This window comes from Macaca mulatta, chromosome 15 (genome assembly GCF_049350105.2).
Source record: "Macaca mulatta isolate MMU2019108-1 chromosome 15, T2T-MMU8v2.0, whole genome shotgun sequence".
NCBI classification, from domain to species: Eukaryota; Metazoa; Chordata; class Mammalia; order Primates; family Cercopithecidae; genus Macaca; species Macaca mulatta.
The window spans coordinates 94,487,212-94,504,419 of NC_133420.1; the positions used below are offsets into that span (position 1 = coordinate 94,487,212).

The 17,208-nt window shown below is 39.3% G+C and overlaps 1 long non-coding RNA gene across 2 annotated transcripts; it reads left to right on the top strand.

Moving 5' to 3' along the window:
• LOC144334705 (uncharacterized) lies at positions 1-16,920 on the top strand. Of its 2 annotated transcripts, none has more exons than XR_013404854.1 (2): positions 1-130; positions 16,524-16,920. It is a non-coding gene; the product is annotated as an uncharacterized LOC144334705 (long non-coding RNA). The 2 variants fall into 2 exon arrangements; XR_013404855.1 differs by lacking the exon at positions 1-130 and adding an exon at positions 13,108-13,297.
• Positions 16,921-17,208: the final 288 nt, after the last annotated feature.

The following is a 17,208-nucleotide window of genomic DNA, read 5'->3' on the forward strand; positions in this document are numbered from 1 at the left end:
GAAAGGAATTTCTAACAATTAATTCAAACCCCAAATAGACATGGGCTGTCCTGTGAAGGAGCAACGAAGATGCAAAGATGGTCAGGAGGAGTTTGGAGGATTCATGCAGGAGGGTGTGGGAGGCCTTGCGGTGAGTAGAGTGGATAGGACCTCTAAAGTCTCTTCCAACCCTGTTTTCCCAAGAGTGGCCCTTGGACCTGAACTTCCTGGTCCTGGGAATAGGAGACTGCTTTGTACAGGAGAGAAAAAGAGGAAGAACCTGTCCCTCTCTTCTTGAGGGTGGGGCTGACCATAGTCAGAATTTTGAAATAGAGTTTATCTTTGGCATCTTCTCACTTCCCTTTCTGTACTTTTGCTTACCAGCTGCCCAGTATTCCGATGGGGGTGTTAGCCTCCAAGCAGTGCCACTCCTGCATTACTTCTTTCTCTTTAACCACTTCAAAACTCCCATTGTTTTAACACGGCTAACCTCAGCTAGCTATTGAGAGGAAAGAAATCTGTTTGAACCATTTCACTCTAAAGCATGACCGACTGACAGGATCATGATCTTCCCAAACAGATATGAATTTTCAAAACAAGATGTTTCTAAAGCCAATGGCATCTTTAACATGTGGTAAATTAAAGTCCACTTAATAGCCCTTCTGAAGTTCAAGTTCCAGCTACATTAATTACTGTCCCTCAATATTGAGGAAATTGCTTGGCCATCCTGTGTTTCAATATTATCAGAAAATGAGGAAGAAATACAACTAAACCATATAATTTATATAAGCTGCCTGGCATAATGCTTGACACATGGGTCTTACTGTTAGTTATTACTGTCCTCTCTGCAGTTCTCTATGCGAGGTGTAATCACGTATTTCTTACTCTCATAACGCATATTCCTTGGGCTGGGAGGTGAGTCTCCAAGTCAGAGTCTGGGCAGCTGACATCCTTGTTGTGTAAAAAGAGGATTTCCTCAAGTTCAGCAGCCTCTATTATCCTTTTCTATCACATTATTTCCTGCCATTACATTTTTTCCCTTCTCTTTACTTTCTGTTTTATTTATTTGTTTTACTTTTTTGTTTAATTGATTATTGAATTGGGAAGTTAAATTTTGATTTGAAAGTTTGGTTAATTTATTTTCCATGTCTCTTCTTTTCTGACATGAAACTGAAAGCTATAGGTTTCCCTCCAAATAACATGTTGACTATACCCCACAGATTTTGTAGAGTAATGCTTCTGTGCCCATTCATCTTTATGTGATTTATAACTTCCATTTGATTTTGTCCTTAGCCCAAGAGTTATTTTATTATTAATTTGTGATTCATAAAGTCTTATTATCTCTATATTCTTATAATAAATAAATATAGCACTTTAGATATTAGAGGGCCAGCAAGCATTTGGGGGCTACAGAACCTCTTCTCTTCATCTTTATAAATGATCACTCTCAAAAATTTCCATTAAGTACAGGTACACTTTAAATGAAAATATGCTTCATTAAACATATTTTTAAAATAATACAGTTTTGTACTTTCAGTAAACCACAGCAATAGGTATCCATTTAAATGATATTCTTCAACAACAAACCAACTTTGTTCTGTTAACATGGTGAAAAACGATAAAACCTATAATTAAAATAGGAGTATGCAAAGCCAGAAAAATTAAAATTGTGTTGTGTGTGTGTCTGTGTGTGCATGTGTGTGTGTAAGAGAGACAGAGAATGGGTGAGAGAGATTTATCTTCAACAATAAGCTAAAATTTGGCAATGTCTTATTAGTGGTTTCAGCCAAGGAAATTTAATTATGTAACTGTTGTTATTTTTATAGCCACATTTGAGAGTTCTCTACTGATTTTAAGATTGCCTTATCTTAATGAGAAAGAAGAACTGACACCCTCCCAAGCTGGGCTAGTTGTTTACTTATTTGAAGATTTATCTTTTCCCTACAAGTACTGGAATCCAAGTTATCAGCATATTAATGTGACAGTTAAGAGGCCATACTCCACTGTATATTTGGATTATATAGGGTGACCAGATGCTCTGCTTTGCGCAGGACTGGGGGTTTCTCAAGATATGGAACTTTCCATGCTAACATGGGAACGGTCCCAGACAAACAGAGACTGTTGTTCACTCTACTTATTTCCCAACAAGTCAGAGCATTGTCCACGGCCCATCTTAACAAGCTGGTACACCAAGCTAACTATCATTGACTTTGTATGATTCAAGGACTACCAGGAAGACCATTCTGGCCCCCAAATTACCCACAGACTCTAACAACACTATCCTCTTTTCCAACCGGAAACTTCTACCATTAGAGTCATTCCTTCAGTTTTCTTTTTATCTAAAATTACACATCAAAGACCTGGGCATTATCTCCAAAAGGCATTTGTTACAAAGCCCAAATCTGGAAAATAAGACAGTTTCGGACTCTGACACTTACTACATGCCAGGTACATTGGACTACTAAGACAAATAAGACATTTTTCTACTCATAGGATCTTCTGGTACAGGTGGGAGAGAGACGTGTGGTAAGTGCTGTACAGAAGCAGACATAAAGTGTTCTAGCAATGGGAAGGGGGATCCCTGAGTGATGGTAGCAGAGGAGAAGTCAGGGGTTTCAGGAGAGATGTGGTTAATACAGAACTTAGGCCCACAGGACCTCATGCTCCAAAAATAGGCTGAGGGAGAAAGCCATGTCCAAAAAGCAAAATTTCCCTACTTTATCAAACTCTACTTTAAAAGTGAGTTTTGAACTCAGAAATATCTTCTTTGACCATTAAAAAACCCTAATGTAAATGTTGGAAGAAAAATGTGTGTGTGTTTAAATATATATTACATATTAACTAAATATATATATTTAAAGAATTAAAATTAAACTTAATAGTGTAAATCACTTATGAAATTCAAAGGGAACTGCAAACTCAATCAAAAACCATTGTTTCTGGGGAGAGTAGTAATTCAAAGACCCAAATACAAGAAAAACTTGTAGCTTTTGTGGGTAATGGGCTTGGCTTTGTTGTTGCTGTTGCTGTAGTTCTTGTTACTTGTATTTCTTTCTGTTTCATTTCCCAGAAATTAAAACTCTTTCTCTTTCATTATTTCCACTTTCCAAATTACATTACACACTAACTGAATCAGCTTTCATTCTCTGCTCACAATAAAAGCTTCCAACCCACATTTCCCTTCTCCTGATTTTTACATGTCAGAAACCTAACTGTACAATTGGTGCCAGCTTCCTAGTTTCCTCCTACTCTTTTTAACAGCACAACTTGGCACTTTCTTCAGGAAGCACTATAACTGTTCAAGGAGATAATGGAAATTGATATATTTTACATTACCTACCTCCAAGTTATGAGTGGGAAAACCAAGGCATACCAAAGTTCAGAAGTGAAATGAATTCTTAGGTAGCAAAAAGAATCATGCGAGGGAATTGTGGATCCTTCTGTGAATCTCTTGGCCAGACACTCTCTTGATGTTTATTTAGAAGAGGTAACCCTAGGGACAAGAACAGGGGCTGAATTGTGGAGAGGAATCACACATAGGGTAGAGGTTGTAGGTGATGTCTAAAGTCCCTTCCAAGTCTAAGATTCTGTACAATTGCTTTCTTGGGGCTTCTTCGAACCTTGACTTAATGGGCCTTTCCTTATACCAGGTATATTCTGAGCTGGGTGCCTTCCTCTAGCTGCTTTTCTATAAGGAAACAACTGACTGACCCAACTCCTAAATCTGGACTTCCTGCTACTGCTGCTCTCCCAAGCCAGAAATCAAACAAAAATTAACAAACATTAAAAGATAAAAACAAAAACAAAAATTAACAAACAACGAATGAGCATATTTTGTGTACTAGCTGCTAAACTAGGTCTGGGCAGTTTTAATAGCTGGCAACATGACAAGAACAATGAAACTATTAAAACACCATGAATTTTTTTTTTAATAAGGATAATTAAAGATGTCAGTAGGAAGTATTGTACAGTGATAGGGGGGTGAGTAGATTGGGATTCTGTGACCGTCAGCAAATTATTCAAGATCACTAATCCTTTACCACATCCGTAAAAGGGAACAATAATGGTGCATTCCTCATAGGACTGTCATGAGGTTCAAACGAGGTGACTATGTAAAATGCTTATTGAGTCTGAAAGCACAGAGTACATATTCAGACTTGATTCATCCATTGGCTTCTCCACATGCTCTCTGTCCTTCTCCAGGCTCCCTTGCCCTGGGAGGCTAGCCTATATGACTTCTGCCTGGGTATGCTTGCCTGAGAGGCCCAGTAGGAGCATGGGGGAAGGAAAGAGGGGGAACGTGAGGTATGTATTCTCCAGCTCCCTCCCTGGAGGGTTGCCATGGGACTGTCAAGGTTCCTTGACAGATGGACACAAGGCCTGCAAAGTGGCCCTTTCCACACAGCCTTCAAGCCTAGATGAGGTGATAGTACCTTGCTGTGGGTCATTGTGCTCTCCCTGGCGGTTCCTTACATACTCCCTGAACCACTGTAAATAGTCCTTCTATTAAACTCTTCTGAGATTACCCAATTGGAGTGCACCGTTTGATAGAGTAGCCAGTAACAGCCCTAGCAGAGCAGTAGCAGTTGCAGTTATTTTGAGTATGAGATTAAGCATTAAATGAATTGTAAGATATGCAAAATACATAATTAAGTAGGAATAAATTCTCCCACCTGCAGAAGGCAGCTGAAATACTTCAGCTACAGACCATCCCACATGTCTTAGACCTTTTTATAACATCCCTGAGGAATAGCTCTCTCTTTGAAGAATATTCTCTTATTAGGGTTGCCACATTTAGAAAACAATGACAAAAACAAACAGGAAGCCCAGTTAAATTTGAATTTCAGATAAACAAGAAATAGTTGGTTTTTTTCTTTTTTCTTTTTTTGAGACGGGGTCTCACTCTTGTTGCCCAGGCTGGAGTGCAAAGGTGTGATCTCAGCTCACCGCAGCCTCCGCCTCCCATGTTCAAGCAATTCTCCTGCCTCAGCCTCCCAGGTAGCTGGGACGACAGGCACACGCCACCACACCCGGCTGATTTTTTGTATTTTTAGTAGAGATGGGGTTTCACTGTGTTAGCCAGGATGGTATCAATCTCCTGACCTCTTGATCCGCCCACCTCGGCCTCCTAAAGTGCTGGGATTACAGGCGTGAGCCACTGTGCCCAGCAATAAATTGCTTTTTAAATGCATGTCACAAATATCAATGCTGTTTATCTGAAGTGTGTTCATTGTTTATCTGAAATTCAAGTTTAACTAAGTATCCTGTGATTTATTTGGCAACCCTACCTGTCATAGGAAGATTTGGACCCTTTCATTAATTATTTCTTAAATACATACTTAAGAACACACTTGCCTTTACACTGGATGGGAAAGTCAGGCTTCATGATTGACCAGTATTTCCCCATGGAAAAATATGTTCCATATCAACCTGAGTTCATAAGTGATGAGTATGGAGAAGCCAACCTCTGGGTCACATTCTATTCAAGACACATTGGCCAGGAGTGGTGGCTCATGCCTATAATGCCAGCACTTTGGAAGGGCAAGACAGGAGGACTACTTGAGGGCAGGAATTCAAGAGCAGCCTGGGCAACATAACAAGACTCCATGTCTAAAAAAAATGTTTTTTAATTAGTTGGGTGTGGTGCCACATGCCTGTAGTTCTAGCTACTAGGAAGGCTGAAGCAGGAGGATTGCTTAAGCCCAAAAATTCAAGGCTGCAGTGAGCCATGACAGAGTCACTGCACTCCAGCCTGGGCAACAGAGCCAGACACTGTCTCTATTAAAAAAAAAAAAAAAACAAAAAAAAAAAACAAAAAAAACAAGAGTCAGGCGTGGTAGCTAACACCTATAATCCCAGCACTTTGGGAGACCAAGGCAGGCAGATCGTTTGAGCCCCGGAGAACCAGACCATCATGGGCAACATTGTGAAATCCCAACTCTACAAAAAGTACTAAAATTATCTGGGTGTTGTGGTATGTGCGTGTAGTCCCAGGTACTTGGGAAGCTGAGGTGGGAGGATGGCTTGAGCCTGGGAGGCAGATGTTGCAGTGAGTCAAGATCGTGCCACTGAAGTCAAGCCTGGGCGATGGAAAAGAAACCCTGTCTCAAAAAGAGGAAAAAGACACATAAGTGGTGTCTGCCCTTCCCTTCAGCCCGTCCAATTACAACTCTCCTACACATGTCCCCTGACCAAGGAGACTATGTTAGACCACAGTTGATTGGAACAGGTAGAAGGACTACTGCCTGACAGTGACCCACGTCGTCTGGTATAGAAAGTAGAACTGGACCAACCAGATTTCCGGTATCTCTAAGGAATTTTGGCTAAAAGAATGAGTCAGTTAGTTTTGGCAGCTGCAGGAGTTGGATGAGCCTTGTGCAAACTGAATTTAAAACAGCAGAAGTTGAAGCAGAGGAAAGAAAATAATCAAAGAGAGAAGGAATACCTCTGCATGACAGGAAAAGCAAACATGGGACAGTACCTAGGATCCATTAATGATGGAAAACCAAAGAAAACTCCATTCACTCAAGAGAGAGGTATTCAGAGCCTCCCAGAAGACAGAACCAATGTCTGGCTCCTGTCTCCCCAAAGCTCAGTTGTTTTGCTTTTTCTCACATGGTTAGGGATATAACCTCCCTTGTATCCTTAAAATACCCTCCTCCTTACTTGCAGTAATTTAAATTAGTCTCCTTGTGAACAAAAATCCGAACAACTATCCTGTACCTGCACCATGGGCTGCTGGATGCCAACCAGGTGAGGCAATTGAAGAAATTCACATGCAGCCTCAGCCCTGTGGAAGTTCTGGATAGCTAGGTATTAGGAAAGAGGGAAAGTGGCCTGGGAAAAAGAGAGTAATTCATTTACTTGGGACTCTAACTTCTAGGGGATCTCTAATTGGAATCCCTCAGTAAGAGAGACACAACACTGCTCTTCTTGTCTCTCCCCTATTCCCATTTCTCCCAATCCCTTGCATGGGTGCTAGTGCTGCAGTTGGTGCTATGCCCTACCCAGAGCAGAAACTACTGCAGCAACATAACCTAGTTCTTCAGAGAGTCTACCATCAATGTGTCACCATGGAAGTGTTTTATTAGTGTGGCAATATATGCCCATGTGATGAGAACCTTCATGCGTTGCTGCTGGAAGTGTAAAATGGTGCAACAACCATGGAAAACAATTTGATGGTTCCTCAAAAAGTTAAACATGAAATTACCATCTGATTCCACAATTCCAGTCCTGGGTACATGCCCATGAGAACTGAAAGCAGAGAAGCAAACAGATAGTTGTACACCAACGTTCAATGCAGCATTATTCACAATAGCTAAAAGGTAAAAACAATCCAAATGTCCATCAACAGATGACAGATGAAAGGATAAATAAACAAAATGTGTTATATCCATACAATGCAGTGGTAAAAAGGAATGAAATTCTGAGGTATGCCACAATGTGGATTAACATTGACAACATTACGCTAAGTGAAAGAAGCCAGACACAAATGTTCACATATTTTATTATTCCATTTATATGGAACATCCAGAATAGGTAAACATGTAAAGACAGAAAGCAGACTAATTAATGGTTGTCATAGAGTGGGATTAGGGGGGAATGGATAGCAACTAGTTAATGAGTGTGGAATTTCTTTTTGGAATGATGGAAAGAATTCTGGAAATAGTCCTGATAGTTACACAACATTGTGAATGTAACTAATGCCAATGAATGGTACATTTAAAAATGGTTACAATGGTTAACTTTTATGTTATATTTTTTTCACCACAATTAAGATATACTTTTGTTATGTGTATTTTACCACTATTAAAAATAATAATAATAAACAAAAACACAATTCTCAGGATGTCTGAGCTCAGGGCTTCTGTAAGCCAAAACTTCCAGCCAGTTCTAAGGCAATGGAAAATGCTGCACATTAGAATTATCTGAGGAGCTTCAAAAAATCCCAACATGAGGACCACATCTTGAACCTACTCAGTCAGAATCTCTGGAGGTGGGCACCAATTTTTTTTTTTTTTTTTTTTTGAGACAGAGTCTCACTCTGTCACACAGACTGGAGTGCAATGGCACAGTCTTGGCTCACTGCAACCTCTGCCTCCCAGATTCAAGCAATTCTCCTGCCTCAGTCTCCCAAGTAGCTGGGACTACAGGCACATGCCACCACACCCAGTTAATTTTTGTATTTTTAGTAGAGACAGGGTTTCACCATGTTGGCCAGGCTGGTCTTGAACTCCCGACTTCATGATCCACCCACCTCGGCCTCCCAAAGTGCAAGGATTACAGGTGTGAAGCAGCACACCTAGACAGGCATCAATATTTTTAATGTTCCCCACTTTATCTCATATGCAGTCAAGTTTGAGAACACTGTTCCAAGCCTGTTTGCTACTCAAACTTTAGCATGCCTACAAATAACTTGGGCATCTTGTTAAACCGCAGATTCTAATTGGTAGCTCTGTGGTGGTGTCCAGGCAGTTCTAACAAGCTCCCAGGTGACACTAATGTTGCTGATCTTTGGACTATGCTTTGAATAGTAAAGCCCTAAGCCACCGGCCAGCTATCTATTCTCTTAAAACAGAAAATTCCATCAGCACTTAAGAAGTGATTCTAAGACTTAACAACTTTTTATATTAGGAAGGTCTTCATAGCCAACTACATTTTTATTATCCACATTTCTTCAGCCTCATAAAACATTCCTCACGGCCTTCTCCCAAAGGCCCAGATATTATCATTGGCTAGATGAATTACTGAATATAATCTTACCATCACTTCTGCTTTTGTCTGATTTCACATATTTCTATAGGTCCAAGTATAGATCCAGAAATATCCATTTTGTAAGCTAAAGTTATTTCCATATCTTGGTTGCAGTACATAAAATATAACTATGAACTTTTCAGTGAGACTTCGTGCCAGATAATTCAGGAATAAATCAGCCAAGATCTTGACAACTTTGCCACTGATGTCAAAACCATTCTTTCCTCCAATAACAAACAGTAATAAAATTGAGAAGTACAAGTGGAAAGTAGATGAGGATAGAGAGCTATGCTCCTCTCAAATCTATACACACACACATGCACAATCAAGCACCTTCTGAACTACAGAGCCATCAGTCCAAATACCATTTACAATTATTCCTTGACCTCTGGAAGATTCAGATTGTGCAAATATTTGATGACTCATGAGTTACCCTTTCCTGGGAAATTTATGGAGTAGCTCTGTGTAGACTATCAGATCTTGCACAGGCTTCATCATGTATCTGTGGAATAGTAAGGACTAGTCCTGTGTGGATGTGACCTCTCAGTGTCCAGGGCAAGTCACAGGTGCACTCTGACCTAGATTTGGCATAAGGGAAGTAGAGTAATGGCCTTTTGGGTTCTGACAAGTGTGTCCTCTTCAAGTTTTTCCTAGCACTTCCCTTAATATCTAGTGAACAAACACAGAAAGAGAGTCCTTTCAAGCTGAACTTCCAGAGAGACTCTTTAGATAATCACTTTTCCAATGGCAAGTGCCCTTTGCCACCTTCCCCTAGGAGAAAATTATCATCCATTTCAAGGAGGCATAAAAGATACCCCTCTTCGAAGGAATAGTGGCTCTTCAAGACACCTGGGTTGAGGGATGGAGTGGCGGGAGGGAATCTTCAAAGTAAGTCTGGACTCAGACTTAGAAATAAGAACTTCATTTTTCCAGAGATCAATCTTTCTCATCTAAATGTCTGCAACCGTGGCCTGACTTGAAGTCCCCTATAGTTGTACTACACAGTAGCCCTGGGTGAATATTGTTGCTGTGATTGAGAATAAAATCTAACTTTAAGCTTCGCAGAAGCCAATGTAAACAGGGAAGTTTGATTATAATTGTGTGTAGTTTGTTTTTTGTTTGTTTTGCTTTGTTTGAGACAGATTCTCCTGCCTCAGCCTCCCAAGTAGCTGGGATTACAGACACATGCCACCATGCCCAGCTAGTCATCCAAGCTAGAGTGCAGTGGTGTGATCATAGCTCACTGCAACCTCGAATTCCTAGGCTCAAGCAATCTTCCCACTTCAGCCTCCCAAGCAGCTAGGACTACAAGCATGCACCACTGTGCACTTTTTTATTTTGTAAAAATACAAAAAGTAATTTTAGTAGTGACAGGGTTTCACCATTTTGGCCAAGCTGGTCTTGAACTCCTGACCTCCAGAGATCTACCCGCCTCAGCCTCCCAAAGTGCTGGGATTACAGGCACGAGCCACAGCACATAGACAATTGTGTGTAGTCAACTGCAAGAAAGAACTATGAAAGTGTCTGAAAGGAGGCAGAGGTTTTCTTAGACAGAAGATATGCAGATGCAGAGGGCCAGCTAAGGGACTTGAGCATCCTTGGATTTTGGTATCCTCACAGGGTTTCCCCATGTATACTGAAGGATTAGTATACTGAATTCTAAGAGAAAGTCCTTGTAGGTCACCCCATCCAGGCACAGTAAGTGATTTACTGGAACATGAAAACAACAAAAGTTGTTTTTGCAAGTAAAAAACTTGAAATTAAATTGTTTTATCTTGAGATAGAACATTGATAAAAACACAAAACATAATATTAAAATTTAGGCCAGGCACAATGGCTCATGCCTGTAATCCCAGTGTTTTGGGAAGCCAAGATAGAAGGATCGCTTGAGGCCAGGAGTTCTAGACCAGCCTGCACAACACAGCAAGATTCCATCTCCAACAACAACAGCAACAAAAATAGCCAGACACAGTGGTGCATGCTTGTAGTCCTAGCTGCTTGGGAGGCTGAAGTGGGAAGATTGCTTGAACCTAGAAATTCGAGGTTGCCGTGAGCTATGATCACACCACTGCACTCTAGCTTGGATGACAGAGCAAGACTCTTATCTCTAAAAATAAATACATAAATAAAAATTTAATTTAACTCAGTGAGGGAGACTGTTCAGAGTTGAGTTGAGTTGGTCCAAGTTAACAGTCATCCAGTGGTTTAACTTGATCCAAAGATAGAGGATAAAATTAACAGAGGGGTGTATAGATGTATAGTCAGTATGTCCTTTGAATTATATCTCCTAAATTCACTTCTCTTGAAGGGGTTTTTAATAGAAACTGTAAAGGTTCAGATTATTCATGCCAGCAAGGATCTGGAGTGCTAACAGTATATACCAGTGGTCAGTAGACTATATCCTGTAGGCCAAATCTGGCCTACCATCTGTTTTTGTGTGGCCCATGAGGTAAGAATATTTTCTTTCACTTTTTTTTAAATGTTGTCCAGGCTGTCCTTGAACTCCAGGCCTCAAGCAATTCTCCCATCTCAGCCTCCCAATTTGCTGGAATTACGGGCACACACCACCATACCTGGCTTCTTTTGTATTTGTTTAAGTGGCTGAAAAAAAATCAAAAGAAGACTATTTTGTGACATGTGAAAATGACATGAAATTCAAACTTCAGTGTCTATAAATAAAACTGTATTGGAACACAGTCACACCCATTCATTTATATGTTGTCTCTAAATGCTTTCCTACTACAACAGCAGAGTAAATAAAGTAGTTGCAACAGAAATTGTATGACTGGCAAAGTTTAAACCATTTGCTATGTGACCCATTACAGAAAACGTTTGTCAATATCTGGAATATACTGCTAATTAGCAACAGATCTCTGAACGCTTGAAATCAGAAATGTAAATGACAGAATTCCCTAATGGAACTCCTTCTTAGATTCCTAAGCCAAAAATAATTTAGTGGGATTTCTTCAGAAAGTCTCATTTAATTTTTTACCACTTCATGAGAGGCTTCACTCCTATTTTTATAGATGAGAAAAGTGACCTCAAATATTAAGTGGTGGTGCAAATATACTTCCCGGTAAAGAACAAAGCAGAACTGCAGAATCTCCACTCTTAATATTATTGAAACAAACAAACAACAAAAAAAAAAGTAAAAATTTACCAAATATGTAACCGAACATAAGAAAGAAGATCAATCTTATGCCATAAACTCCAAAACTTGGTTGCTAACAAGGAAAAACCAGAAGCATGACACTGAAGAAAACAAAGTCGAAAATAATTCTCATTAATTATCCTCAATTTGTAAATGAGGGGAGAGATGAGTTAGCAGCCTGAGAAAAGTTGAAGTCAGGATTTGCAGAGACAGGAAGGGTTTCCCATGGCTTCCCTTGGTTTCCTGGGAAGAGTTTCCAGGGCATTGTGTTGAGTTGAAGGAATGAATTAAGAGCTCTTGGAAGTGGGATATACCAACCACTGGCTGAAAGGCATGAGCTCCTTGATCTCACTCTTCTGAGGTTCAACAAAACTCTGCAGACACAGAAACTAAATAAAGACTTCACTCAGCCCAGCCTAGCTCTCCTCCTCCCCTACACCCATATCTGTACTGTTGATTTGCAGAAAAGGGGATTGATAACAGTACTTTGCTCTTAAAAGGAGTAGAATGGGGATAGACAATCTAGTCCCAGTGAAGGTGAAACAACGACAATTTGAATTCCTGGCATGAAGGAAAATGCAGGAGATAAGGAGAGTTAATGCAGAGGGAGAAAATAAAGAAGTTCAGGCAGTTAGGAAAGATAATAGAAAAATGAAGACAGTCCTACATGAAAATGATCGGTACTGTTGGAAAAGTTGACAGAATATAAATAAATACTGAGAAATATAATAAAAGAAATTTTCCCTGAAGTGATGAAAGAACGGATTAAAAGTACTCATGGTGTATTTGTTAAATGAAAATTTGACATAAAAAACATTTCATTCATATTTTAATTAAGTTATTAAGCCTCCAGTGTAAATAAATACTATTTCAGGCATACGGACAAAAAAGCAAGACACTTAAAAGGAGGAATAATCAAGTTAGACTTTAAAAACTCCTTAGCAACATTTAATGCTACAACATAAGAGAGCACTACTTACAATGTTCTGGAAAAAAAAAAAACTGTATCTCAGAAATACTACAGACTGCAAAATTGTTATTTAAAGGCAACAGGCAGACACCAAACCTTGAAATTTTAGAGAACTCAGGTCTTACAGCACCGACGAAAACCCTTCTTGGAAACACTATCCAACTATGTAATCCAGCCAAACAAAGTTGAACCAAAATAAACTCAGGAATGGAAAAGTCATGGTAAAAGGGTAATGGTTATCACTGAAGTATTTTAAATATTGAATTAAGGCGTAACAACTAAGAGAATTATAACTGCAACCCAGGATGCAAATGTTATACTTCCTGACAAAGTTAAAATACATGAGCACTGACAGAAGCCGAGTACAAGAGTGGCGGAGAAAAATGTAAGAGTTCATATTGCTTCCTTATTTCCAACAGGGAGTCAATTTGTCCTGTCTAAAGGTAAGCACGTTTTATTTTAAAAGTTACCAACTCTTAATAATTTTCATAATTTCTTTTCTTAACTTTATTCTAGAAAATATCCTTTATGAAAAAATATTATTTAAAGTTCATCAGTCCCTTCAGTTTCTATTTCTTTTAAATTTAAATATAGGTTGAGTATCCCTTACCCAAAATGTTTGGGACCAGAAGTGTTTCAGATTTCAGATTTTCCCCAGTTTTATAACATTTACATTACACTGGTTGAGCATCCCTAATCTGGATATCTGACATCCTAAATGTCCCAGTGAGCATTTATTTTAAGCAGTATTTTGGCTCTCAAAAAGTTTCAGATACTGGAGCATTTCATCTTCCAGATTATAAATAACAGTATTTATTATTTATTACATATTATTTATATGACATTTATAACATATTATTTATAACATATTGTTATAAATAGGATTATGACATAATCCTATAACATAATCCTATTTATAATTAAACTCTAAAGTATGATTTTTATTTATTTTTATCCATCCATTTTTTTTTTATTTGTATGCACAAAGGGATACCTAGAAGTATGTTAACCAAATATCACACTTCTTATTTTGAGATATGGAACCTTGGGTGGTTTGTTGCTTTTTTTTTTTTTTAATGTTTCTTGAGTCTTTGTGTATTATTTTAGTCACTTGTAAAATTTATACAGTAAAATTCATTCTTTTTATTATACAGTTCTTTGAGTTTAGACAAATGCATAGCCATATAACTACCACCAAAATCAAGACAAGAATAGTTTCATCACCCCACAGCCTTCCCTCATGTTACTTCTTTGTACTCAACCCTCTACCCACTACCAACCCCTGAAACCACTCATCCATTTCTCTATCATTTTTCCTTTTCCATTTACCTTTGAAATTTTCCAGAATTTCATATAAATAGAATAATACAGTATGTAGCTTTTCGAGTCTGGCTTCTTGTTCTTAGCATAATCCATTTGAGATTTGTTTGTGCCAAACGATGATTACAGATCATAGTTTGTTCACTTTTATTGTGGACTAGTGTTGCCTTATTTGGAGGTTCCACAGTTTGTTAATCCATTCACTAGTTCAAGGACATTTAAGTTGTTCTCATTTTTGTGATTACAAATTAAGACACTATAAACATTTGTGTACAGGTTTTCATGTGAATATGTTTTTATTTCTCTTGAAAAAATACCCAGAAATGAGACTGCTGGTTCACGTGGTAAGGGTATGGTTAATTTTATAAGAAACTGCCAAATTGTCTTCCAAAGGGGCTGTACTATTTTGCACTTCCATTAGCAATGTGTAAGATTTCCACTTGCTCTGCATCCTCATCATCACTTAATATTCTCAGTTATTATTTTTATTTAGTTATACTAACAAGTTTGTAGTAATATCTTGTGGTTTTAATTTGCATTTCCCTAAGCTTGAATTTTTAGCAGGTGTCATTTTTTAGAAAAAAAAAATTATTGAAAATATTATTTAAAGAAAGAATAGAACATTAAAAAAAGCTTTAGAGTTTTTATCAAAAAGTCGTATCAGATATCTTCACAGTACTTGCTTTGGAAGTGTGGTATACAGTCAAGCAAGGGCCACGTATCTTCTTTTCTCCAAGAGACCATATACTAGTTCCAGCTCCGCCACTCTGTAGCTGTGAGCCATATTCCCCAGAACCTCATTCCTCATCCAAAAAATGAGGGTTGAACTACATCAATTTTTCTCAGCTTTGGCTGAATCTTGAATTCACCTGGGCAGATTTAAAAATCCTGATGGCCAGGCCACACCTCAAGCCAGAAATTAAATTAAATCAAACTCTCCAGAGATCGGACCCAAGCGTCACAATGTTAAAGCTTTCCAGGTCATCTCATGGGCAACCAAAGTTGAGAAGCCCTCAACTAATCTTTAATTGCTTCAAACCTCAAAACTTTTTTTTTCTCTCCTGAGACAAGGTCTCACTCTGTCACCAAGGCTGGAATGCAGTGGCACAACCAATGCTCCCTGCAGCCTCAAACTCCCAGCCTCAAGTGATCCTCCTGCCTCAGCCTCCCATGAGGTACATAGCCACTGTGCCTGACCAAACCCCAAAATTACATTAGTCTACTTTCAGCTTTCTCTGGCCTATTTAAGTCAGGACCACTCTAATGGAGTCAGATGTTTCTTTATTGGGGGTGGGAAATCCCTTATGCATTGTAGGACGTTGGGCAGCATCATTTGCCTCTACCCACCAGATGCTAATGGCACCACCCCTGCCTCCCAGTTACCAGCTGTAACAACCAAAAATGTCTCCAGACATTGCCAAATGTTCTCTGGGATGGAAAAATCTCCCTTGATGGAGAACCACTGCTTTACTGCATGCCACAGTAAACCAAACAGAATTCAGTGGAATGTAAAAGCTTTTATAATAGCAACATTTTCTTTTGTGTTTTATCCTATCTGCTAGTGCCTCCACCCCATCTTTCTATTAAACAAACTGAAACTCTCTGTCTAGGCTTTAATTTTTCAGTTGAGTTGTCAACAACCAGCAGAGGGCACTTCTAAAAATGGATTGATGCTTCTAAGTTCCGAGCCCCAGCAGATGGTAGTAAGATAAAGGCACCAGCCCACAGCTCGGCCCCACGACCCCTGAGTGTGGGATGAGGGGCCTGCAGGAGGAAAACAAGACTGAGGGCTGAAGAAGGGATTTGAGGAGAGAAAAGATAGTAGAGCAGGGGAGTTGTCAGCCCAAGTAGTCAAAGATGTGGCTCAGTGAACCAGAAATTGGTTCTAGGAACTAAAAAGGATTCCAGTTAGGTGGAGAGCTGAGGTCACATCTAGTTTCCTACAGGGACCTAGACTTCTTTCTCCTTTTGCCTGACCTAACCCAACTGCCTCTAAAAGGGAGTGTGTGACAAAGCTGTAAACAACCCCACTCCACTTGTGACCCTGTGAGGGAGCCCAAAATATCACATTGTAACTGCCACACTGCATCACATTACAACTGCTACAATGTATTATGCTCAGGGTCTGCCATCTGGTTTTCTGGAGGGTCTGAAAGTTCCAGCAGTCTTCTCTCCACGTTCCTGTCATGCTGGTTTTGTTATTATTCTCAGAAAAATGTCACCATTCACTCCGTTTTCTTGAGAGCTGTGAGGTCTTCTAAAAATAGGTCTTTCTAACATCATCTTTCATTACACACCTCTTCTTATTTACCACCAGGCTTCATTTTCCCTCTGTTTTCTTTCTTCCAGCAACAAGATACTCCAAAGTCCTTTCAGAGGCGGCTTGGCCTGGTGGTTCAAACAGTTCTTTTTTGACACCTCTTCAGTCTTCTGGCAAAATCAGAGCAGTGCCTGGCTTACAAGGAGAAGAATGGCCACCTACGACAGTGTAATTTTTTTTCCAAAAATATATTCATCACATATTTCCCCATTTTAAAATGATATATAGATAGTAGATAAATTTTGCAAAGGACAGAACAGTAGAAAAAATTAGATAATCCCAGCCAGGGCCATTCTAGATGAGCCAATGGCCAGCGGAATCTGTGTCCACTGTGTGAGCAAGCCCAGCCAAGATCACCTAAGCTCAACCTGAATCAGAGAAGCTACATAGACTCTTGAATTAAACAAATGTTTGTTTTGCATGCTACTGAGATTTGCGTCATTCTGTTTTGAAACATGATTGTGTCAATAGATAATTGATACCAAAAAGTGTGGTACCACTGTAACACAACCTAAAACTTGTGACATTTAATTTTGAGACGAGGCAGTAGATGGAGGCTAAAAAAATGGTGAGGGAATTTTTAGAAGTGGCCTGAGAAATGGTGACAGCATTGTGTGGTCGCGAAATATTTAGCAATAGGATAGCCTGGGGTAACTCAGAAGACAGAAAGCACAAGTAGCCACCAGCCAAAACTCAAAGGGACAGAGATTGTTC